This window comes from Hyperolius riggenbachi, chromosome 3 (genome assembly GCF_040937935.1).
Source record: "Hyperolius riggenbachi isolate aHypRig1 chromosome 3, aHypRig1.pri, whole genome shotgun sequence".
NCBI classification, from domain to species: domain Eukaryota; kingdom Metazoa; phylum Chordata; class Amphibia; order Anura; family Hyperoliidae; genus Hyperolius; species Hyperolius riggenbachi.
Window position 1 is genome coordinate 59,141,081 of NC_090648.1, and position 17,693 is coordinate 59,158,773.

A 17,693-nucleotide genomic window follows, 5' to 3' on the forward strand; every position below is an offset into this window, starting at 1 on the left:
AGCCTGAGGTAAGTTAAACTCTTTTTTTAGATTCAGTTCAGGTTTCCTTTTTCCTTTAAGGCACTTGAAATTAGCACATAATAATCCATAATGCTACTTGTTTCACATTATACCGTCATTCACAAGAATTACACTGCAAAATTGTAATCTAAGAAAAATGCAATTTGACTAATTTGTTCCAAAAATATCCACCTACTGCACATGCTGTATACTGTATTCAGAAATACATTAATTTTCATTTTCCTAAGAAATCAGAGCTGCAGCATGTAAGCATCACTCAATATCGTCATCACCTATAGGATTCCTGAGCTGAGCTGGTACAGAAAAATGTAACAGCTATATGTGAGTGTGGAGAAGTATGCAGTTGCTTACTGCACCTCCCCTGTGCCAGCATCCCCCTCCATTGCATAGTAAAAGGCCTTGTTCATTTATGCTTGGTTGGCACCCTTTGAAGTAAACAGACTATGCTGCATATGCACAGTATGTCAGGTCAGCAGCCTTGTAACTGTGCTCCCTGCATGCGCACATGGAAGGAGAGAAGCGGGGAACACAGTCACAAGGCTACTGTGCATGCACAGTGTAGTATGTCTGGATCAAAGAGCGCTGACCGTGCTATCCATGGTTACAGAGCAAGGCCTTTTATTGCACAATGGGTGGGGATGCTGGCATAAGGGAGATGAGGCAAGCATCTTAGCACCTCCCCACACACACTTATACCATTCATTTTTCTGTACCATCAGGTATTCTTTATGTTATAAAGGGAAGTCTTCATGGCCAAAATATAATGATTGTTTTCATGCAGTAAAACTGACTCTGAGTACTGTGCCTTCTCACCACTCATCTTTATCCCTCTCCTTCTGTATTATCTCTTGCCTGTCAGCCTTTAGTCCTTTTTGGCTACTGCCCTCCAATATTTGAGATTGTTATGCCTCTCTTCTAAAACATTACATGTATTTGTAATTAAACAAAGTTGATGTAAAGAGCTTCTGTTAATAAGAAATTAACCACATACAAAAAGTATAGCCCAGGCCTACCACTAGTTTTAATGTTTTCCTTGTAACAGGTGCACTTTTGCACTGTATGAAACCCACACATGTGTAACCCAATTATACACATTTACTAGTTTATGTAATATCAAACTTATTAACATAATTCATCTTAAAAATACAAGATAAAGAAAGAAAAATAACAATACAATTCTAACCGCAATGTGTTAAGACTTTAAACTAATATTGCAGCTGAGTAAATCAGAATAGTCATAGTTACCTGGTAGGATGTAGTATTGGGGCTTCTTATTCATGGGAAGTCTCTGGTATTCTGCTACCTGACGTCGGCCTGACCCATTTTATGTTCACTTCTCCTCTATTGACTACAATGAGGTTGTTGTCCATTGGTTAAAAATGGTTTATTGTGATCAACAAAAGGTGTGTTTACAGTGGGAATAAAGGGCAGTTTCAAGACCTCTTTATTTAAATTAACCCCCACCCAGCAAGGTGATAACTTCATTAACATTTCACAATAGGAACAAAAGGAAAATGGAAGGAGCTGATCAAAGTTAGAGTTTCTTCTTCTTCTAACAACAGATGTAACCACAATACAGAGGTCAGTAAATTATGGACATTCTCAGTGTTCTATGCATGCACAATACTTTGTTCAAATACAACAGCAGGGCTGCCAGGCACGTGGTATTGTTTAAATGCATTTAATATGGCAGCCTCCATATTCTTCACACTTTAGTTGCACATTAATTGCTTTGTTTCTGTGTGTTAATAAAACAAGCAATATGAAAGTTTGACACTAGACATTGAATTATTCCAGATATTGAAAATAACAAACACTCTTCCCATGTGCAGCTAACTGCTTGAGTAGAAAGATGAGAATTTCTAGAAGGTTAAGTCATAACAGCTCCTTCAACAGTACAGAGAGTTTTGCAGTCAAGGTTCCACTAAAGAATAATTTGTGCCTAATGTCAGCATTGGAAATCATAAAAGTAAAAACAAATTGTTAATCTTAGAATGCAAAACGCTTTGTGCAGCACTGATCTGTGTTTATGGCAATTATCTTTTTTTATTTGTTTGTTTTTATAAATACTGGCATTTCCATTGAATTAAAAGTGCCTTAGGTTTTCAATAGGTATTCACTTTCAGTTGTTACTATGGAAAAACCAAAAGCATATCACATATTGATCATCAAAAACACTTAAACACACCTTTCCAATAGTTTATCAAAACCTTCCTTATGCCACCAAAACAGCTCAGACCTATGTACAGATTGGTGTCCAAGACTCCTTCAAATGTGTCTTGTGATATCTGGTTTCAAAATGTCTGCAGCAGAGTCAACCAATCAGAAACAGTCTGTATGCATGTTGGATTATTGTGGCTCTGTACAATTAACAAGCAGACACATCATTGCATTTCAGTGGTTGTGGTTCTGGAGGTGTGTTTAGCTTACAGGGACAACAAAGGATGATTTGTATATTTAGGAGTGATGCATCATGAGAAAAAATCCTATGCTTATTCCAATTTGAATAATTGCAAATACCTTTTGTTTTAAAAAATGCAAATTTTTATTTTGCATTCAGATACGAGAGTTTCCCCAGCATGTAATGAATGTTTATCTTAAGGTAGCTATACATCTAGTGATGATGGGCAGACTCGATCAAAAGACAAATCTCTCTCTGATTGAATCTGATTAGAGAGAGATCTGTCAGCTGCCCATACAGTGGAGGCTGATTCCCAATCAATTTCAGCATGAACTCTCTGGGGAAATCACCCTGAGTCTGTTGCATCTGCTGCCCCGACGACACCACGTGTTATGCGCCGGCAGCGTGATTACCGCTAATGGAAGAGCAGTGGATTCTGATGATGGATGGGCACAGAGGACAGGTTATGTATAAATGCACACATGTACATTTATACACTTGGGAAAAAGCACTGGGATTTTCGACGCTAGTCCTGATATTGCTTGCCGTTACCTCTGCTCACCCGATCAACCATAAGGACCCGACATCTTGCAGAATATCTGATCAATATTCTCCTTAACTTCAGCGCTGAGCAGAATATCAGATTACCAAATCCATCACCAGACACCCTTCAAAGTGCAAGCTTACCAATTAGAAGAAAGACACAAATTATAAGGTCTATTCGCATATATTAGTCATCCAACGATCACTGTTTCTTCCTTGTCCTCCCCAAGGATCCAGCTCTCCTTATGCAGCAGAATTAATCCTCAGCATGAAACAACAATAACCAGAAACACATCTAAGTGTACTCCGTTTAAAATGCTTCACCTTTTATTGCTTCTCTAAAAACAGGTACAATACTCACATCCGGGCCCTTGTAACAGGTACCCACAGTGTACAATAGCGCTTCACAAGGTCATAAAGTGCCATCTTTCCATCTACCATTCGTAAGCCCGACTAGTTTTGCTATGGCGTCATCAGGGGCATGCTTACCGAATGGTCACAATACGGTGTCTTAAATAGATTTACCGTCTCCGGATTAGCCGCCTCGGACATGGCTCTCCAATACGCATGTCAAGGCGGCGTCACTTCCGCTGCTACGTCAAAGTACTTCCGCCGCTTGTAGCGCATGGAAGGTAAATAATTTACTTCCTTCAGCTTATACGCATGGAGCGCACGGAAAATGCTCTAACTCTGCGCTGCTCCATGGACCTCTGGTAGATTTTTTTCTGGCACTTTATTTACAAAAACAAATCATAATTTCATTTGACTTTCCTCATCTATACTACAGCAACTTAAAAAAACAATAAAAAGAAAAATGAAAAGAAGAAGAAAACCATACCCTATAGCAACTCTTCTTCCTAGTCTACTGCCATCTAATGGTCTAATTCATATCTGCACCCCATCCATATCCCCATAATGATAATAATACAATTACAGGCCTAACCTAACAGGCTCTCACCTAAGGCCTGGTGCACACCAAAACCCGCTTGCAGATCCGCAAAATGCTAGCAGATATTGAAACGCTTTTTCTTATTTTTCTGTAGCGTTTCAGCTAGCATTTTGTGGTTTTGGGAAGCGTTTTTGGTGTAGTAGATTTCATGTATTGTTACAGTAAAGCTGGTACTGAACAGCTACTGTAACAAAAAACGCCTGGCAAACCGCTCTGAAGTGCCGTTTTTCAGAGCGGTTTGCGTTTTTCCTATACTTAACATTGAGGCTGAAACGCATCCGAAATCCAAAAAATGCCTCACCCCGGCATTTTTCGTTTCTGCAAAACGCCTCCCGCTTTGGTGTGCACCACCCCATTGAGATACATTGACCAAGCAGATCCGAAGCCGCAAGCGGATCTGAAAACGCCCAAAAAGCCGCTTGGTGTGCACCAGCCCTTAAACAGCCTTACAATTTATTCATCAGGATTTATGCTTTGAAGAACCACCAGTCATAGTTACTGCAGATGTAACTTCACTTTATACGGTCATACCGCATGGGGAAGATTTAAAGGCTATTGAGCAATTTTTGATGGAGGATGGCCTTTTGGAGTACAGACAAATATTGTTTATTGTTAGATGTACCATATTTGCTTTAGAACATAATTATTTTTGGTTCGGGGGGGAGTATTACATTCAGAAAGTGGGCGTAGCCATGAGGGCTAAGTTTGCTCCTAGCATGGCGAATTTATATATGGCTCTGTGGGAGGAGAAATTCGTTTATAGGGAACAAGGAAGGGAATTAATTATATGGAAAAGATGTATCAATTATATTTTGTTTATGTGGAAAGGGGATATGATCAGGCATGCTCGGAATTGCTATTTCCCATTCCGCGGTAATTCCGCATACCGCCGATCCGAAATTCCGCTTCCTTTTCATTCCGGCGGTATTCCGGACCAGTTCTGCGGAATTCCGCGGTATACGGAAATTCCGTCGGAAATTTTTTTTTAAAATCTCTCTCTCTCTCTCATCCATCCATCCTCTTATGTCATGCAGTAGGGAATTGCAGATTTTCAAAACAGCTTATATACCATAGCTGGGATTTGAACCCAGCACCTGCCTCAGCCTGGCCCTGAGTGTGGTTCATGGTCTAGAGGTTAAGACAGATGCCTACTACACACTGCGTCCTGGGTTCAAATCCCAGCTATGGTATATAAGCATGCTTTTTGAAAATCTGCAATTCCCTACTGCATGACATAAGAGGATGGATGGTTCCGAATACCGGAATTAACCTAATTCCGGCTTGAATCACGGAATTCATAATTCCGCGGAATTTTCCGAGCATCCCTAGATATGATATCCTTAGAGATATTTATTGGAAGCTTCAATGATAAAGTGGTTAATTTGAAGTTCTCCTGTGAATATGGTGAATCAGAAATACACTTTTTAGATCTGAATATAAAAAATCAAATATGCATATGCGTTTTTGAATGCATATCACTAGGAAGTCAACAGGAAGCATAAATAAATCATCAAACTTGTTTTTTTTTAAACACATATAAAAACACATGAAAAACACATATAAAATGCATATAAAATACACTAAAACGCAATACCTCTGCATCACCATTGACATTTATTATGTGCATTTTTGATGAGTTTTTGAAAAATATGCAACAAAACCAGCATTTTTAAAAATGCACATTGCAGAATGCAAGTGTACAAGTTTTTTCATGCGGCTCATTGACTTGCTCTACGTGTGTTTTCGTTGTGTTTCCCGCAACCCTGGTGTTTCTGCCTAGTGTGTTCCCTGCTTTACAGTGTTACAAATTCTTACTCTTTTGTCCACTGGGGAGCTGTGTCTAATGCCAGCAATGAATAACACTCTGCATTTAATTAACCTCTTGGGGTTTTTTTTTGTCCATGATTTTTGGTTTAAGAGCAGTACGTTTTCAATGTATGTACCGTATGTACCGTATTTTTCAGACTATAAGACACACTTTTTCTCCCCCAAAAGTGTGGGGGGGAAAGTCCATGCATCTTATAGTCCAAATGCTACACTGTAACCCCAAACACAAGCTCCCTTGCCGCACAGCAGCAGCGGTGGCAGGAGACAGGGAAAAACGAGCTGGTTCTGCAGCTAATCACATGCACTACCACAAGAGATGAGCCCACCCGAAGTGATATCAGGACCTATTAACCACTTAACGACCGCCCACTGCACAGGGGTGGTCGGAAAGTGGAAGCCCTAAGGACCGGCTAACGCGCAGAGGTGGCGGTCCTTTTAGGGGCATCTACGCAGCGATCGCGTCATCCATGACGCGATCCTCCACTGGGGATCGATGGCCGGGCATTTAGCCTCCAGCCCGCCGTCCAATTAGCAGCGCCGCGGGCGGAGGAATACACAAATTCGCCCAATTAAAGTGTATAAGGCACTTTGTTAGATAAACAAAGTGCTTTATACACGCTTCCTCCTCGCCTCGTGGTCTCTTTGTTCCAGAGACCACCAGCGAGGAGGAAGCACTAGTGAGTATACACCACACATTTTTTTTTTCACACAGCCCCCCTGATCTCCCACCCCAGCCTTCAGATCCCCCCTAATCACCCCAGCAGACCCCTGCCAGCACCCTTGCACCCCTCTAAAACCCCCACCTCCCCCACCTGTCACTAACTATCGACGCTATCCCCTAGATTAGGTCCCTAACTGCCTCCTAATCACCCCTGATCCCCCCCCTACCTTTAGATCACCCCCAGACCCCATCCCAGACTACCCCCCTATATACTGTATACTTCTGTATACAGCTTGCTTACCCCCTCATCCCCCTCTGATCCCCCTCTGATCACCTGTCTATCACCTGTCCATCACCCCTCAGCACCTCCACCCATCAGAGGAGACCCTAACTGCCCTGCGGGGGCAACCGATCACCTTCCCAGACCCTCGATTGCCCTCAGACCCCCCTCCTGATTACATCCCCTGTGCATTGTTTACATCTGTCCTCCCCAGCAATCACTAACTGATCTTCGATCAGTAACCCCCTGTGTCTGCCTCTCATCAGATCAGGACTCAGTCTGCCCCGTGCGGGCTCCTGATCAACCCCCCACCCCCTCAAATCGCCCTCAGACCCCCCTAATCACCTTCCGAGTGCATTGTATTTGACTGTGCTGTGATTGTATTCGATTGTGCTGCAATTGTATTTGATTGTCCCGTGATCTGCTTCGATTGTCCTGTGATTGTTTGATTGCCTCTGAGACCCCACTTCCCACCAACCCCCCCCACCACCACCACCACCCCCTCCACCTTCCGAGTGCATCAGATTTGATTGTGCGGTGATTGGATTCGATTGTGCTGTAATTGTATTTGATTGTCCCGTGATCAACTTTGATTGTCTCGTGATTGTTTGATTGCCTCTGAGACCCCACTTCCCACCACCCCCACCCCAGATCATCCCCCTGTTACTATCCTAGTGATCTAAAAACAGTGATCAGTGAAAACTGACACTTTTTTAGTATCACTAGTGTTAGCAGTTAGGCCAGTTAGCTAGTCCCCTTTGTTAGGGTCAGTTAGTGCCCAGCCCACTGCACCGCATTCACCGATTAGTCGCCGATTAGCTCCATCACTGTCGCTAATCAGCATTGGTACTATATAGTATCTAGTGATCATTCCTGATCGGACAGATCTATAGCAGTACATTAGGGTCACCTTAGTGTAGGCTCCACTAAAAACGCAGTGTTTACCCGTTCAGGCCTGATTATTCACCCGCACTTGCGTTCAGCCGCCCCACTGTAGTGACAGATTTTTTTTTCTGATCACTGCAAAAACACTGTACACTAGCTGTAGCGCTGTAAAGATCAGTTTAGATTTTTTTTTTTATCAAAACTCAGTGACCACAGCTTTCTACCTCTCAAATACTCCCCTTTCCTAGGTAGCTGCTCTTTTTTTCTGGGTAGTCTCGGAGGAAAACCCCATAAATTTAGCAGACCACAATGGCAAGAAGGGGGATTTCCGATGAGGAGGTATACAGGTACATGGACCAGTCGGATGAGAGCGTTTGGGAAGACTCAGCCGATGAATCACCCGGGTCCGAATTTGAACCTGTGGAAAGCAGTGGTTCTCTGACCAAAAGTGATGACGAGGTTTTGGTCCCGGCTAGAGCCAGGCATACCAGACCCCATGTCGTTAGACCGCAGGTGGCGCAGGATCCGCCTCAAGGGCAGCAGGGTGGTGCTAGCGCTGATGAGAGTTTTCTTGGTGAGGCAGGCACCAGCAGCGCAGCATCTCCTGGACTTAGTACCAGTACTTCCGTAGACCCTGGTGAAGTGGTGAGCGCCAGCATGGAAGTTGAAACTGGTACAGTGGCACGTGCAGTAGTACCCCCATCGCAGCCACCAAGAAGAAGACGGGCCCGTAGTACCCATAGACTCCCAGAGGTGCTGGCAAATCCAGATTGGCAATCCCCTGATTCCGCCGCACCCGTAGTGCCCCCTTTCACTGCCCAGTCTGGAGTCCAGGTGGCGACAGCTCATCTAGGAATGGCCCTAGACTTTTTGCAGCTGTTCATCACCCAGGTTCTCTTGGACTTAATTGTGGTTGAGACCAACCGTAAAGCCACACAATTCATCACCGAGAACCCGGATAGCAGCTATGCCCAGCCTTTCCGGTGGAAACCAGTCCAAGTTTCCGAACTTAAAATCTTTTTGGCCCTTATCCTTCACTTGGGACTAATGAAACAGAATGTATTGCGGTCGTATTGGTCTACGAACCCAGTACATCATGTTCCCTTGTACCCTGCTGCCATGTCCAGGACACGATTTGAGTCCATCCTGCGCTTCCTGCACTTCAATGATGACAAAACCAGTCATAAAAAGGACCACCCTGCTTATGACCGGCTCCACAAAATTCAGCCCCTCATAGACCACCTGTCATCAACATTTGCAGATGCAGAACATCTGAACAGAACATCTGTGTAGACGAGTCCCTCTTACGCTTTACCGGGCGCCTTGGCATCAAACAGTACATCCCAAGCAAGCGTGCCCGGTATGGGGTGAAACTGTATAAGCTCTGTGAAAGGGCCACAGGCTATACATGTCGTTTTAGGGTCTATGAGGGAAAAGACTCAAAATTGGAGCCGGTCGGATGCCCTGACTACCTGGGGAGCAGTGGAAAGGTTGTGTGGGACTTGGTGTCACCCTTGTTCCAGAAGGGGTACCATCTTTATGTGGACAACTATTACACAAGTGTGGCCCTCTATCAGCACTTAAAGTTAGAAGGAATCCGATGCTGTGGCACTGTGCGGCCTAGTCGCCAGGGCTTCCCCCAACGGCTCGTTACCACCAGACTTGAATGGGGGCAGAAGGCTACCTTGCGTACTGACGATTTGCTAGCGGTGAAATGGAGGGACAAGAGGGATGTTTAATTTCTGTCCACCATTCACACAGACACGACAGTCCAAATTCAACGGGCAACTGAGGTTATTGAAAAGCCCCTTGTCGTCCACGAATATAATGTCAACATGGGAGGGGTGGACTTCAATGACCAGAGGTTAGCGCCCTTTTTAATTTCCCAGAAAACAAGACGCTGGTATAAGAAAGTGTCTTTTTATCTAATTCAATTGGCAGTTTACAACAGCTTTGTTCTCTACAGTAAGGCTGGGAGAACAGGATCTTTCCTTCAATTTCAGGAACAGATCGCTCTGGACCTCCTGTATCCAGGAGGTGCCAGCCCCCCCCCCCCCTTCAAATGCAACTAGCCGACTGCATGGAAGGCATTACGCCTATCAGCTTCCGAGTACCCCAGGTCAACGCATCCGAAGAAAACATTGTCGTGTCTGCAGCAGTGCTAGAAGAAGGACTGACACCAGTTTTTATTGTCCCAAATGTCCTGACCAGCCTGGCTTATGCCTAGGGCGAGTGTTTTGAGAGGTACCACGAGCAGGTACACTATTAGAACCTAGGGAACTCCAGACACAGGAGTAGGCACATACTCAGTGGTATTTCGCACATTGTCTCAGGGGGAGGAGAGGTAAGCTTGAAAACCAAACAAACAGGTAAGCATAAAAGTCGGAAGAAGGATTGGTTTCCATGCTTGATATTGCTGATCTGTGCTGGGTTGGCGATATAAGACGGCATGTTTGAATTTCCCTTGAGTGTGGACACCCCTGGTTTATATGTGATTTACTTTGGGCCTATTATGATACTTTAATGCCACACAGAGTCATCTATATTGGCAGGCATATTGCTGTATACTACAGGCATAATGCTGTATACTAAAGTTCTGAGGCCCAGTCACATAAGTTGGTGGCTCACCCTGAGTGCAGGGTGGCACGGTGTGTCTCTCTCCTGAGGTTATCACTGCCATTGATGTGGAGGAAGATCTGCCATTGATGTGGAGCAAGGTATGTTTGCCATTCATTTTTCCTTTCAGCCCAGAGTGCATTACCCGTATACCCAATATAAGGAGTATAGCAGAAACTCCTAATACTGGCCATACATGTAATGATTGCAGAGACCCTAAAATGCCAGGACAGACTCCACAAATGACCCCATTTTGGAAAGAGGACACCCTAAAGTATTCTGTGAGGTGCATGGTGAGTTCATAGAAGATTTTAGTTTTTGTCACAAGTTAGCAGAATTTTTTTTTTTTACAAAGTGTCATTTTCCGTTAACTTGACAAAAAATAAAATGTTCAATTACCTCACCATTCCCCTCATGGAATACCTTGTTGTGCATTCTTTCCAAAATGGGGTCATTTGTGGGGTTTGTTTACTGTCCTGGCAAGTGGGGGGGTGCTAAATTTTGAGCACCCCTGTAAAGCCTAAAGGTACTCATTGGACTCTGGGCCCCTTAGCGCAGTTAGGGTGCTAAAAAGTGCCACACATGTGGTATCACCGTACTCAGGAGAAGTGGTATAATGTATTTTGGGGTGTATTTTTACATATACCCATGCTGGGTGGGAGAAATATCTCTGTAAATGACAATTTTTTTGATTTTTTTTACACACAATTGTCCATTTACAGAGATATTTCTCCCACCCAGCATGGATATGTGTAAAAATACACCCCAAAACACATTGTACTACTTCTCTTGAGTACGGCTATACCACGTGTGGCACTTTTTTGCACCCTAACTGCGCTAAGGGGCCCAGAGTCCAATGAGTACCTTTAGGATTTCACAGGTCATTTTGAGACATTTGGTTTCAAGACTACTCTTCACGGTTTAGGGCCCCTAAAATGCCAGGGCAGTATAGAAACCCCACAAGTGACCCCATTTTAGAAAGCAGACACCCCAAGGTATTCTGTTAGGACTATGGTGAGTTCATAGAAGATTTTATTTTTCATCACAAGTTAGCGGAAAGTGACACTTTGTGAAAAAAAACAATAAAAATCAATTTCCACTAACTTGTGACAAAAAATAAAATCTTCTATGAACTCACCGTACTCCTAACAGAATACCTTGGGGTGTCTTCTTTCTAAAATGGGGTCATTTGTGGGGTTCCTATACTGCCCTGGCATTTTAGGGGCCCTAAACCGTGAGGAGTAGTCTGGAAACCAAATGCCGCAAAATGACCCTTGAAATCCTAAAGGTACTCATTGGACTTTGGGCCCCTTAGAGCAGTTAGGGTGCAAAAAAGTGCGACACATGTGGTATTGCCGTACTCGGGAGAAGTAGTACAATGTGTTTTGGGGTGTATTTTTACACATACCCATCCTGGGTAGGAGAAATATCTCTGTAAATGGACAATTGTGTGTAAACAAAAATCAAAAGATTGTCATTTACAGAGATATTTCTCCCACCCAGCATGGATATGTGTACAAATACACCCCAAAACACATTGTACTACTTCTCCTGAGTACGGCAATACCACATGTGTGGCACTTTTTTGCAGCCTAACTGCGCTAAGGGGCCCAAAGTCCAATGAGCACCTTTAGGCTTTACAGTGGTGCTTACAAATTAGCACCCCCCAAAATGCGAGGACAGTAAACACACCCCACAAATGACCCCATTTTGGAAAGTAGACACTTCAAGGTATTCAGAGAGGGTCTTGGTGAGTCCGTGGCAGATTTCATTTTTTTTTGTCACAAGTTAGCAGAAATTGAAACTTTTTTTTTTTTCTTGTCACAAACTGTCATTTTCCGCTAACTTGTGACAAAAAATAATATCTTCTATGAACTCACTATGCCTCTCAGTGAATACTTTGGGATGTCTTCTTTCCAAAGTGGGGTCATTTGGGGGGTATTTATACTATCCTGGAATTCTAGCCTCTCATGAAACATGACAGGTGGTCAGAAAAGTCAGAGATGGGAAAATTCACTTTTTGCACCATAGTTTGTAAACGCTATAACTTTTACCCAAACCAATAAATATAGGCTGAATGTTTTTTTTTTATCAAAAACATGTTTGTCCACATTTTTCGTGCTGCATGTATACAGAAATTTTACTTTATTTGAAAAATGTCAGCACAGAAAATTAAAAAAATCATTTTTTTGACAAAATTCATGTCTTTTTTGATGAATATAATAAAAAGTAAAAATTGCAGCAGCAATCAAATAGCACCAAAAGAAAGCTTTATTAGTGACAAGAAAAGGAGCCAAAATTCATTTAGGTGGTAGGTTGTATGAGCGAGCAATAAACCTTGAAAGCTGCAGTGGTCTGAATGGAAAAAAAGGGTCTGGTCCTTAAGTGGGGTAAAGCCTGCGGTCCTCAAGTAGTTAAAATCGTGCAGGCTTCTGAGTATCAGCATGATTGGTGTACAGAAGTATGAGTCACGCTGCAAAAATAAACTCAACTGGGGCTTCTACCAGTCTTCTGAATCTGTCCTGTGCCCACATTGAGACAAACCAATCCTCCGGTCCCCTGCAGTGAATCAGTTTTGTTTTTGGCGACTGAGCTGGTTAATGGTTACTGTGCCTGAGCAGCCCTGGCTTTGTGTGTCCTCGATCATGATCCCATCACCTGGAGCATCCTGCGCATGCTCAATACAAGAAAATACTGTACTGTACATGTGCAGGAAACTTCCGGTGACAGGTGCATGATTGAGGATGTGCACAACCAGGACTGCACAGGCGCAGTGACCATCAGTCACCGAAAATGAAACCGAGTCACTGCAGGGGACTGGAGGATCAGATTTTCCTGGTGCGGGCACAGGGCGGCTGCAGCGGGCTAGTAGAAGCTCTAGGTAAAATAAACTCTTTTTTTAGATTCAGTTTAGGTTTCCTTTAAGACACTTGAAATTAGCACAGAATAATCCATAATGCTGCTTGTTTCATATTAAACCGTCATTCACAAGAATTACACTGCAAAATTGTAATCTAAGAAAAATGCAATTTGAATAATGTGTTCCAAAAAAATCCACCTACTGCACACGCTGATACTGTATTCAGAAATACATTCATTTTAATTTTCCTAAGAAATCACGGATGCAGCATGTAAGCATCACTCAATATCGTCATCACCTATAGGATTCCTGAGCTGAGCTGGTACAGAAAAATGTAACAGCTAAATGTGAGTGTGGAGAAGTATGCAGATGCTTACTGCACCTCCCCTGTGCCAGCATCCCCCTCCATTGTATAGTAAAAGGCCTTGTTCTTTATGCGTGGTTGGCACCCTTTGAAGTAAACAGACTATGCTGCATATGCACAGTATGTCAGGTCAGCAGCCTTGTAACTGTGCTCCCTGCATGCACACATGGAAGGAGAGAAGCGGGGAACGCAGTCACAAGGCTACTGTGCATGCACAGTGTAGTATGTCTGGATCAAAGAGCGCTGACCGTGCTATCCATGGTTACAGAGCAAGGCCTTTTATTGCACAATGGGTGGGGACGCTGGCATAAGGGAGATGAGGCAAGCATCTTAGCACCTCCCCACACACACTTATACCATTCATTTTTCTGTACCATCAGGTATCCTTTATGTTATAAAGGGAAGTCTTCATGGCCAAAATATAATGATTGCTTTCATGCAGTAAAACTGACTCTGAGTACTGTGCCTTCTCACCACTCATCTTTATCCCTCTCCTTCTGTATTATCTCTTGCCTGTCAGCCTTTAGTCCTTTTTGGCTACTGCCCTCCAATATTTGAGATTGTTATGCCTCTCTTCTAAAACGTTACATTTATTTTTAATTAAACAAACAAAGTTGATGTAAAGAGCTTCTGTTAATAAGAAATTAACCACATACAAAAAGTATAGCCCAGGCCTACCACTAGTTTTAATGTTTTCCTTGTAACAGGTGCACTTTTGCACTGTATGAAACCCACACATGTGTAACCCAATTATACACATTTACTAGTTTATGTAATATCAAACTTATTAACATAATTCATCTTAAAAATACAAGATAAAGAAAGAAAAATAACAATACAATTCTAACCGCAATGTGTTAAGACTTTAGACTAATATTGCAGCTGACTAAATCAGAATGGTCATAATTACTTGGTAGGAAGTAGTATTGGGGTTTCTTATTCCTGGGAAGTCTCTGGTGTTCTGCTACCTAACTTAGGCCTGACCCATTTTATGTTCGCTTCTCCTCTATTGACTACAATGAGGTTGTTGTCCATTGGTTAAAAAGGGTTTATTGTGATCAACAAAAGGTGTGTTTACAGTGGGATTAAAGGGCAGTTTCAAGACCTCTTTATTTAAATTAACCCCCACCCAGCAAGGTGATAACTTCATTAACATTTCACAATAGGAACAAAGGGAAAATGGAAGGAGCTGATCAAAGTTAGAGTTTCTTCTTCTTCTAACAACAGATGTAACCACAATACAGAAGTCAGTAAATTATGGACAGTTTCAGTCTTCTATGCATGCACAATACTATGTTCAAATACAACAGCAAGGCTGCCAGGCAAGTGGTATTGTTTAAATGGATCTACATATGGCAGCCTCCATATTCTTCACACTTCAGTTGCCCTTTAATTGCTTTGTTTTTGTGTGTTAATAAAACAAGCAATGTGAAAGTTTGACACCAGACAATGAATTATTCCAGATATTGTAAGTAACTAATACTCTTTCCATATGCAGCTAGCTGCTTGTGTTGAAATATGAGAATTTCTAGAGTAGTGATGGCTAACCTTGGCACTCCAGCTGTGGTGGAACTACAAGTCCCATGAGGCATTGCAATACCCTGACATCTCTAAGCATAACTCGGACAGGCAGAGGCATGATGGGATTTGTACTTTTGTCACAGCTGGAGTGCCAAGGTTAGCCACCACTGTTCTAGAGGGTTAAATCATAACAGCTCCTTTAACAGAGTACAGAGAGTATTGCAGTGAAGTTTCTACTAAAGAATAATTTGTGCCTAATGTCAGTATTGGAAATCATAAAAGTAACACTGGCATTTTCATTTAATTAAAAGTGCCTTAGGTTTTCAATAGGTATTCATTTTCAGTTGTTACTATGGAAAAACCAAAAGCATATCACATATTGATCATCAAAAACACTTAAACGCACCTTTCTAACATTTTATCAAAACCTTCCTTATGCCACCAAAACAGCTCAGACCTATGTACAGATTGGTGTCCAAGACTCCTTCAAATGTATCGTGTGATATCTGTTTTAAAAATGTCTGCAGCAGAGTCAACCAATCAGAAACAGTCTGTATGCATGATTGATTATTGTGCCTCTGCACAATTCACAAGCAGATACATCATTGCATTCCAGTCAGAGATGCTCATCACGGATTAATCACGAGTTACCATGGTGATTACTCGTGATTCAAATTAGCTTTAACTGCCGCAGCTGAGCGGCTAGATGTGGCGGGGTTAATCACCCATAATGCCGCTCTTCGCCCAGTGTTTCAATGAGCTTGCAAGCATCATAATGGACAAGTTGCAAGCCTTGCTATGTGGCACTTCCTCCTTCCGGCTTGAAGGAGAAAGTGCGCCATAGCGAGGCTTGCAACACGTCCAATGGACGCTCGCAAGCTCGTTGAAACGCTGGGCGGACAGCGGCATTATGGGTAATTAACTTTGCCGCATCTAGCCGCTCAGCTTTGGCAATTAAAGCTAATTTGAATCACGAGTCACCACCGTGGTTGCTCGTGATTAATTCATGATAAACATCCCTGATTCCAGTGGTTCTGGAGGAGTTGGAAACCATGGTAACCAGGCCAGTGTAGAATCAGGTACAAAATATGCCTCCCTGTCACTGCCGCTCACCAAGTCCACCATAAACTAAGTCACACTACACACCACGATATCCAGTGCCCCATAACCCCCAAAAATTATTTTTTCTTTAAAGGGAGACAAACGCTTTTGCCGCCCCAGTCACTCAGCCAATCCGAGATAGCATTTGGAGTCAACTGACCTGGCAGATCAGCTGACTCCCCTTCTATTCGCATAAAGGTCCTGTCGCCTGGCGCGCACGTGTGTAGCCCTTAATCTATGTGCAATAGAAGGACCAGGCAGAGCACCAGCATGTAACTGCGTGGCCGAAGCCACCGGCTGATACGCGGAGATAGCCGCCATGCCACTTGTCTCCGCGGTGGCATCTCCGCTATCCATTACAGACGCGTTGCAAGCCTCGCTATTTAGCACTTCCTCCTTCCGGCTTGAAAGAGGAAGTGCGCCATAGCGAGGCTTGCAACACATCCAATAGATGCTCACAAGCTCATTGAAATGCTGGGCGGACAGCGGCATTATGGGTAATTATCTTTGCCGCATCTAGCCACTCAGCTGCGGCAATTAAAGCTAATTTGAATCACGAGTAACCACCGTGGTTTCTCGTGATTAATCCATTATGAACATCCCTGATTCCAGGGGTTCTGGAGGAGTTGGAAACCATGGCAACCAGGCCAGTGTGGAATCAGCTACAAAATATGCCTCCCTGTCACTGCGGCTCACCAAGTCCACCGTCACTACACACCACAATATCCAGCGCCCCATAACCCAAAAAATGTATTTTTTTTAAAGTGAGACAAACGCTTTTGCCCCTTTTGCCTTGATTGAAGCATTAGCCCTGATGGATGGCCCCCCCGGCTGGTGGCAAAGCCTGAGGGTGGGCTAGCTGCTGTTCTAAGCTCCCCCTCTCCCTGTGGTGCAGTTGCACTCCTGAGTGGTGTCAGTGCTTGGGGTGCTGTCAGCACTGCCCATCCATTTCTTGGAGGCATGGGAGGGCTACACAGGGTGCTTCTGTTGAGATGCAGGGACTTTTGCATGAGCCAACTCCTGCAGGGCATAGCAGTGAGTTAGTTTAGGACCCTGTTTATTCTGGCAAGCAGATGCAATATGCATTTGATTTGCAATATTAATGTCAATAGATATTTTGGTATCCAGTATATACTGTAAGTCAGGTGTTATCTGGTTTGAGCACATACCTCTTTTTCTTTTGAATGCAGTTCAGCAGCTCTTCCTTCTTGTAGTGGTGGTGTGTGGGGGGTGGGGGAGGCGCAGAAGGTTCCCCTGGTGGGGGCTGCCTGCATCTTCCCCCATAGTTTGGTGATGACGTTCCCAGGTCACATATCTTGCATACTTTTGCAGCTAGTAGCAATTCGCTACAAGGTAGGAAATCTTTTCTTTTGGGGGGCAATGTGGATGGTGCCCCCATGTTTTGGCCAAGTCTGAAGCTGGGCTATCTGCTGTTATCTGCTCCCTCCTGAGTGGTGACAGTGCTCAGGGTTCTGTCAGCGCTGCCACCTATTTCTTGGGGCATGGGAGGTCTACACACAGTGTCCCTGTTAAAAATAAATGAAAATAATTGAAAATAATTTTGTGAGAGCCTCCTGCAGGGCATAGCACTGAGTTAGCTTAAAACCCTTCACATTCTGGCAATTGGATGTAATATGCATTTGCTGTGCCATTTTAATTTGTCT

At 43.5% G+C, this 17,693-nt stretch overlaps 1 protein-coding gene across 1 annotated transcript in view; it reads right to left on the bottom strand.

Annotated features, from left to right (window-relative positions):
• LOC137562129 (zinc finger protein 850-like) overlaps positions 1-17,693 on the bottom strand; it is an 82,107-nt gene that overhangs the window by 24,805 nt on the left and 39,609 nt on the right. The window lies entirely within an intron of this gene.